This window comes from Pteropus vampyrus, unplaced genomic scaffold (genome assembly GCF_000151845.1).
Source record: "Pteropus vampyrus isolate Shadow unplaced genomic scaffold, Pvam_2.0 Scaffold81, whole genome shotgun sequence".
NCBI classification, from domain to species: domain Eukaryota; kingdom Metazoa; phylum Chordata; class Mammalia; order Chiroptera; family Pteropodidae; genus Pteropus; species Pteropus vampyrus.
Genome location: NW_011888862.1, coordinates 83,497 through 91,471, shown reverse-complemented (window position 1 = coordinate 91,471; position 7,975 = coordinate 83,497). Strand labels below are relative to the sequence as shown.

Here is a 7,975-nt window from a genome sequence, read left to right as displayed (position 1 = left end):
GTCCTGTAGCGCACACGTCATTTGTCACATCTTCCATACCTAAGTCTTGAGGCTCGGGGCTAAAGAAGTTGGGATACTTTGGTCCAGAAATGGAACGGACTCCCCTGCAAAGTCATTAACTTTCGTTTCAGGTTCCAGCTCCACTTTATGCAGCTTCTGGTTCTAAATTGCTGCCCGCATGTTCACTGAAAATCTGGGTGGATCCTTAACAACCAGCCCAAGTGCCCTTACTTTCCACTCACAAAAGCATCCTGGCCTGCTGGTGAGTATGAGTGATACTCCAGCTCTACAATGGGACCCTGAGCAAGTCACGTCACCTCTTTAAACCTCAGTTTGCTGATGTGTCGCATAGGTTTACAAAAAAGTTTCTCTTATTGAATGAGAAAACGTAAGGAAAGGTCTTACCTGACAGAGGCCTAGCATGTCATGTTGGTGGTGATTATTATTATTATCAAGATGATACTGAATCTACTTATCCATGGCAGAAAAAGTAAATAATTTACCAACTCTGGTACTTTATTATCATTAACAAATTCCTGGCCACATATGTCACAACTCACAGCAAAAGTCAGCACGGGAGCTGATCTGAGCTGTCAGCACCCTTGGAATGAGAGAAGGACAAATAGAACAAGCAGGAAACCATTCCCTCCCTTTGGAATAGGCTCCGGGGCTCGGCAGCAGCGCTGTCACTGCCATCAGCTACAAATCAAATATTTACGGAAACTGGTCCCCAGTCTGCTCTTCCGTGTAAAGCAGATGCAGGCGCACCATGGGACCCCACACGTTAATGGTGACACCCCTAAACCCCAACATGGCCTGGCCATGTGTTTTTCCATTTTAGCTATTCTATGGAGAACCAAGGTAGAAATAAAAGGCCATCCGTCTCACGGCAGCGCTAAGTCTGCCAAGGAAGCGGCCTGACTTTTCTTGCAGAGAAATCTAGACTCGTTTACATACTAATGTCTTCTTGTAGTCACCTTCTGATAAAAGGCTTCCCAATACATCTCATTTAATGCCCCCAAACCACAACCCACATAGGTTGATGAAGTCTGTAGAAAAGGGCTACATCATTTCCAGACAAAAAACCTGAGGCCAGAAAAGTCTGATTTTTCTGTAACAGTCAATGAGCACCATCTCTGCTGAGCAGGTCTACTGGCTCCTCCAGAATGAAAAATACGGGCAGTGGATCATCACCTGACACTGACACCCATATAGAGAAACGAAACTCTACTGCATTAAACAAAATCGTTTCAATTGTTTGAGAATCAATACTGGTCAAATAGCCATAGAGGTCTAGACACATAATCACTGTTCAGGATGCAATGAGGGACGCTAACCATGTCAGCTCCAGCTCCGTACTTAAGTGTTGTGGTTTCCTTATGGTTTTTAGCAGCTACAATGCCTAAGTGTGGCCACCAGGAGACCCGGGGATGGAGCCAGCATTCTCTCAAGGCACCTTGCCTAACACTGGTAACGGCTGCCACATGGGGAAAAACAGGCACCAATTCCCACCATAGAGAGGGATCGGCAGCCCTGTAATTCATTCCATAGGTGGGCACTGCAGAAGGCCTAGAAGTTCAACTTCAAGGTCACAGACCTGGGCTCCGGCCTTAGTTCTATACAAGTGGCTCTGAGACCCTGAAGAAGAATGAAGACTGGCCTAGAGCAACTGCTTTCACTCTGTTCCAAGGATGTCTCAGTGTGGTGAGCAGGAGTAGCTAAAGAGAGAGCCTGCGTGTGGCTGGGGAACCCTCACTCCTGCTTCGGCAAGCACCAAACCCCCACCTTTGCTCTGTCTCAGCTTGTCTGGGTCCACAGAAGATACTGTTTGTGGAAAAGAAAAGGAGGAAAGATTCCACTGTTTAAAAAAGTCTGAAAGCTATTAGAGAACGTGATCTCAAAGTTCTAGGAATTTCTGAAATACTATCATTTAAAAAAGTTATATATCATTGTAGAACATACAATTGTACAAAAAGGGTTATATATTATATAAGATTATATAACCACACTTATGTAGTATATATTATTTGATTATATTACATGTTATATAAATAGCATGTTAAAACAACTCAATGTATCAAGCACCCACTAGGTGACAGGGTCTTGCTGCGTACTTTACGTTTGTCCCCTCATTTAATCCTCTCAACGGCATTACGAGATAGCAAAATCTCAGTTTTTATAATGAAAATATTGAAGCTCAGAGAGATTAACTAAGTGGCTCAAGATAACAAGCTAATATCTGGCAGAGCCAGGATTCAAACCCACTTCTCCCAATTCTCAGGTCTGCACAGGATCACTGGTACGGAAATGCCCCTTGTATCCACAGGTGTACCCCGACTCAGAGCGGCCAAGGTAGGGTCCACAGGCTTTTATATGGGTAAGAAATGCCTCACAGAATCCAAATAACTTCCGTTTTTCAAATGTGATAGATTTTCATCTAATGAAAACTTCAAAAGACAAGAAACCTCTTCCTTCACGTCTGCAAAATTCATTTGGGTGTTTTCTCCCTTTCTTCAAATGCCCTCTAGAACTCTGGTCACATTCAGAGGATGTGCTCAATTAGTTGGTTGGTATTTTCTAAAATATCAACATATTCCATTTATAAGGAAAATCATAGCGTCTGGGATTGCCAAAGAACTGTCTTTTTCTTTTTTAAATTTTAATTAAGACCCCAAGATACTGCTTATACATCTCAAATAAAATGATAGAAAATTGATAACTGCTCAACAAAAGATGGTGCTAATAATGACATAAGCTCTTACGCCATGAGGGATCAGTGCCTTTACAAAAGAGACCCCGAAGAGCTCCCCCGCCCCTTCTATCATGTGAGGACATAATGAGAAGGTGACCATTTATGAATCGGGAAACTGGCTCTCACCTGACACAGAACCTGACCCTGAGGGCCCCCTGATCTTGGACTCCCAGCCTCCAGAACTGTGAGAAATAAACGTGTTGTTTATAAGCGACCCAGTCTGTGGTATTTTGTTACGGCAGCCCAAACAGACTGACAACACGGTGTAAAAAGAGTCCAGTGCACAGAACCCACAGTCTTTACTTTTCAACCCTCGACGTTTCTCAGCAGCTCTGGTGAAGTTAAATGACTTGCTCAAGGTCACGCAGCCAATAAGAGGCCCCATCGCACCAGCACTCAACCCCTTCATCACCGGGTTAACGATACACTCAAAGTCAAGGCCTCCAAACTCACACTGTGTCAAACCTGAAGGCCACCCACGCAGAAAGTCAAATCTTGTCCCAAAGTAAACTGGGGCTTTTTATGGTCTGCTTATGAAAGAAATGGTTAGAGAGAAAAGGAGAAGGCGCGGCTTCAAATGGTGACTACAGTACCGTTGAGAAGGCATTTTTGACATGTTTATCATCAAACCTCTTCTTCCCGCTGCCTGAAGTTTCCATATTTTTTGTTCATTTTAAGATGTCAAGAGAATTGCACCGGCAAAAGTAAAACCAAATGACTTCTTAAACCCACATCTTGAAGAAAAGGGTTGCCAGGCCTCTAAAGGTATTCCATGTTAATACCATGCATTACAACCCAAAAGAATGAGAAGTTTTGTTACAACTCTACCTTTTACATCACCAGCTCTGGCAGGGGGCCTTGAACGAACCTCAGAAAGCTTCCGGCAGTTTTCTATCAACAGCAGGTCCTGTGTGGAACGCCAGACCTGTCCCACAACCGGGAACAATGCTCTTTTTGTTTCCGCCCCCATTTCTGTATGTTTTACTGTTATCTGAGCAGTGCTGGGCTTTTCGCACGGGCTGGACCTTATGTGCTATGTTAATGGGACATTGTTGGTCTAAGCCTGTTCTAACTGTGAACAATCTTATTCTCTTCTGAAAGCACTAAATCCCCTCGGACAGAAAACACTCATTCCAATATTGAATACTGCCTCGTTCTGGTCCTGAATGCTCAGGAGAGAGTAGTCACTCTTATTTAAGGAGACACGTGGGTTTATCTTCACTCATACCACTGCATCAGGGAAGAAGCTCATCGGGCAACTAAAAGGTTTGAAGCAAAGAGGCCACCTGACTAAGAATGTACCTCGTGGAAACTGGTTATTGGAACGTTTACTGAACATCCGTTTCTGCGACTTGAATAGCAGTAGTAAGAATAGGATTTCTTAAAGTACAATATAATAATATGTAGAAGAGAAGGAAATGCTAGAGGGACGTTAGTAAGAAAGTGACCGGCCGGTTCACAGAGGCCTCCCTGAGATCGTCGCAGCCCAGGCCCTCACTCTGAGGGTGCCAGTGTCCGAGAATGAAGTGAATTGTGGGATGGCTCCCAGCAGGCAGGAGCAGCGACATCAGCCAGTCTGCACAGCACCGGGCCTGGTCCATTCATCCCATGGAAGCCTGTGCTGTGCCTAGAACTAACTGTCTGGGTCCTGAGGATCGAGCAAAGAACAAACCAAGTCTTTACCCTTGTGCAACGTGATGTTAGTCAAGGAGACAGACAACCAGAAATACACCGTTATGTCAGGCAGTGATCTGTGTTTTAAGGATAACAAAGCTGAGTTGGGGAATGGAATTGTGACAGAGAGGGCTCCTTTTTAGATTCAGTAGTTAAGCAAGGATCTTGTCGAGATGTCATCTGTCCAGAGAACTACAGAAGGGAGGGAATAGGCATGCAAGAATTTGAGGGGAAGAGTGTTCCAGGCACAGGGAGCTGCAAGCCCCAGTGCGCAGACCAGCAGGGTGGCTGGGGGGTTGGGCCAGGTGACTGAGGGCGAGACTGGAGGAGGGGAGGAAAGGAGGTCAGGACAGGGGGCCAACATCCCCCCAGAGCCTGGATTACATTCTAAGTGAGAGAAAAAGCCACAGAGGGCCGCCGTCAGAGGAGACATTTTAAAAGACTCCCCGTGGCTACGGTGTGGGAAAGGCAAGCCATAGCAGCGACTGGCAGAGCCATCACAGTGGAAGCCATGAGAGGGAATAGGTGCCAGGTACGGAAACAGCGCACCATGAAAAACAGGTAGTAAGAAGGCCGTCAGGACAGCGCTCCCCCAAAGCGTCCTGGGCCATCACCCCAGCACTCAGGGACGTTACAGGTGTCATGGCAGAAAAAGGCTTCAATGGCACATAAGCGTGGGAAAGTCAGGGTGAAGCAACGTTAAATGAGCTTCCTGGCTGCAGAACAATTCGGAATCTAACACGAGGTACATTCCAGGAGATCTAGAATAACTAGAGAGAGAAATCTCCCCACACCCATTGGCACACTCAGCACGTTCCTGGGCATCACCCATCTGGGAAACTGCATACGTTCTAGCCGAGTCCTCCCCCTCTGCCCCTGGATGCTAGGAACCAGTTACAGGAAGGTAATTTTTCAAAATGAGCTTCAGAAACGTTAGGGCAGCAGAGCCCAGTAGCTCTTTCACTGGAAAAAGCTCGATTTTTCTCATAAATGTTGCTTCTCTTTTCTGAAGACTTTGATAAAAGGCGGCAAGAGAAATGCAAATGACAACTACACTGAGATACTATCGCTCACCTATGAGACTGGCAAAAATGCCAAGGCTTGACAACACATTCTGTTGGCAAAGCCGTGGGAACAGGAACGCTCATCTATTAGCGTTGGGAGTGCGAAACGGTGCGACCCCTAGAGACGGGAATTTGGCGATATCTAATCATACCTGCAATACATTTACCTTTGACCCAGCAAACTCGCTTTTGGGAACGCATCCTGAAATCTTTCACACCTCCATGTGCGCAGCATTAGGTTAAAAGCTGCTGGGAAACATTATAAGTGGATGTACGAGGCAGACAATGCCAGAACCCACTGATAATCATAATAGTCCCCTCCCCCACCCAAAGAGAAAAGCAAAACAACTTGAACTTGAATCAGATCGAGCCTCTCAAACTAATTACACCAGTTTGCATAAATAGCAGGGGGCACCCGTGCGCATGCGAGCAGCTAAACCAACTGTCAGGGAAATTCTAAGGGCAAGCAAATTAGTTTCTTCAACAAATAAGCGGTCAGAAGGAAAAAAAAGAAGAGGGGCGTGGAGATTAAGAGGCACACCAACCAGAGCTACTGTGTGGGCCTTGTCTGAATCTGGACCCGAACAAGCCGGAAATAGGGAAACTCGCTAGAGAAGGGACGATATTAAGAGATTACCACTAACTGGGGTATAGGTATTATAGTTATGTTTTCAAAAGGAGTCTATAAGTTGAGGAGAGATATTTATGGATTAAATATGATTCTGGGATTTGCTTCGATGAGGCAGTAAGAGCTCGGGGGATGAGCGAGGTGAGATAAAGCAAGATTGGCCGCCGTGTGGTTGGCTGTTGAAGCGGAATGAGGGGTACTGGAGGGTTCCATTATACTGTTCTCTCTACTTTTGTGTATGGCTGACATTTTCCATCATTAAAAGTTTATATATATTACACACACACAATTTCTATCATTAACCCGGAGACTGTGTTCATGGCCAGCTCCCATCTACAAAAATTAACAACATACATAGACTTAAAAAAAATACAAAAGGTTCTTTTTTCCTCACTTGGACCCAAGCGTAATGATGGATTTTCTTGCTAGTCAGGAAAGTTCACCAAGATAAACAAGTCGAGTTGAAAATGTTATAAGCGGCCAAACTCCTGGTGAGGTGCTCTGGAAAAGGACACACTGGATATTCTGGGAAGCAAGAACAGCAGAAGTGTTTCTGGAGGAAAACCTAGGGTCTCTGCCTTAAACCTGTGTTGGTAATAACATCCGAGAAGCCCATGTACGGACAACGGCTCACGCACGCTCCGCACTTAGAGTTAAGATTTTACAGTATGGGGGGCGGGGCGGGATCACATTATCGATGCTTATCAAAGGTTTTCAAAACTTCTCAATAAATAACAGCAATCTGCATGATCTGATTTATAAGGGCCCATGTTCGATAGCAGAAAAATAACGAGGCTGTCTTGGTCTCATACACAGCCTGTGCAACTCGGAGGAAGGTGTTAGATGATTTTTCGCTTGCAAAGAATTTTAAGCGTGGCGTCGGAGCCCATGTTTTCTCTCCTTCCTGTGAGATTGTGTCACAAAATAGAGTGAACGTGTATGGTGACAACACAGGAGCTGGTTAAACGCTGCCTGTCGAGGCAGTTCCATCTGGAAAGCTGGGGTGGGGACCCGGGACCTAGGCCACGTCCAGAACTTTCCCCCATGCCACTCCTCAGCCTCCACTGGGGAGAGTGGATATACCCGCAGGCTCTGGCAGGGAGTGAGGACTGTCCCCTTGGTGGGGACATGTTTACCATCACTGCTCCCAAACGTGGGATCTTGCTAAAGAAAGCAGAAAACAAAAAAACACACACACAAAAAACCCCCCAAAAACGCAGGCGTACCTGCCCTTCTGTTTGCAGGGGCGCGACTCATACTCCATTCTGGCTGCAGGTGTGAGGTCACAGCTCTCCCTATACTGGACTCTGTTTTCTGTCCAATAAACCTATACAAACCTGACTGCCTTTTCCTATTCTTAAAATTACTTTGACTCCTAGAGATGAATGTACTTCCTAGCAATGCTAAGGGGAAGGGGTTTTCTCAGTCCCCTGAGCCCTGGCCCTTTTCATTTTCTCGAGCGTTCAGTGTCAGCCTGACATCGTAATATAACCTTTGTCTTTGAATAAGGAACTGGAGGTGGCGGAGTGATGGAGGCCAAGCAAAGGAACAGGCGCTGGGCCCGGCAACGCTGCTACAGAAGGCGGAGCCGGTGGGGAAAGGTGCCAGGCGGGACTCCCCTCTGAGGCTCGGGGCTTCATGAGACCTCAGAGTGCTCCTCAACCACCCTGAACCTCGATCACCTTCACCACAGCTTCTACAAGTGAGAATTAAATTAACTGCAATCTCCAGCTTGCACAATGCCTAGCATTGAAAGCAGGTATTAGGCACTGTGAAGTTTTAATTCTCGCCGGTAATGACAGAAAGCTACAGTGTGGCCAAATGAAAGAAGAAAACCAACCTCCAATTCAACGAGAC

At 46.0% G+C, this 7,975-nt stretch overlaps 1 protein-coding gene across 1 annotated transcript in view; it reads right to left on the bottom strand.

Moving 5' to 3' along the window:
• The window catches only part of WWC3 (WWC family member 3), a 102,310-nt gene that overhangs the window by 37,874 nt on the left and 56,461 nt on the right, over positions 1 to 7,975 (bottom strand). The gene's annotated exons all lie outside the window — the stretch shown is intronic.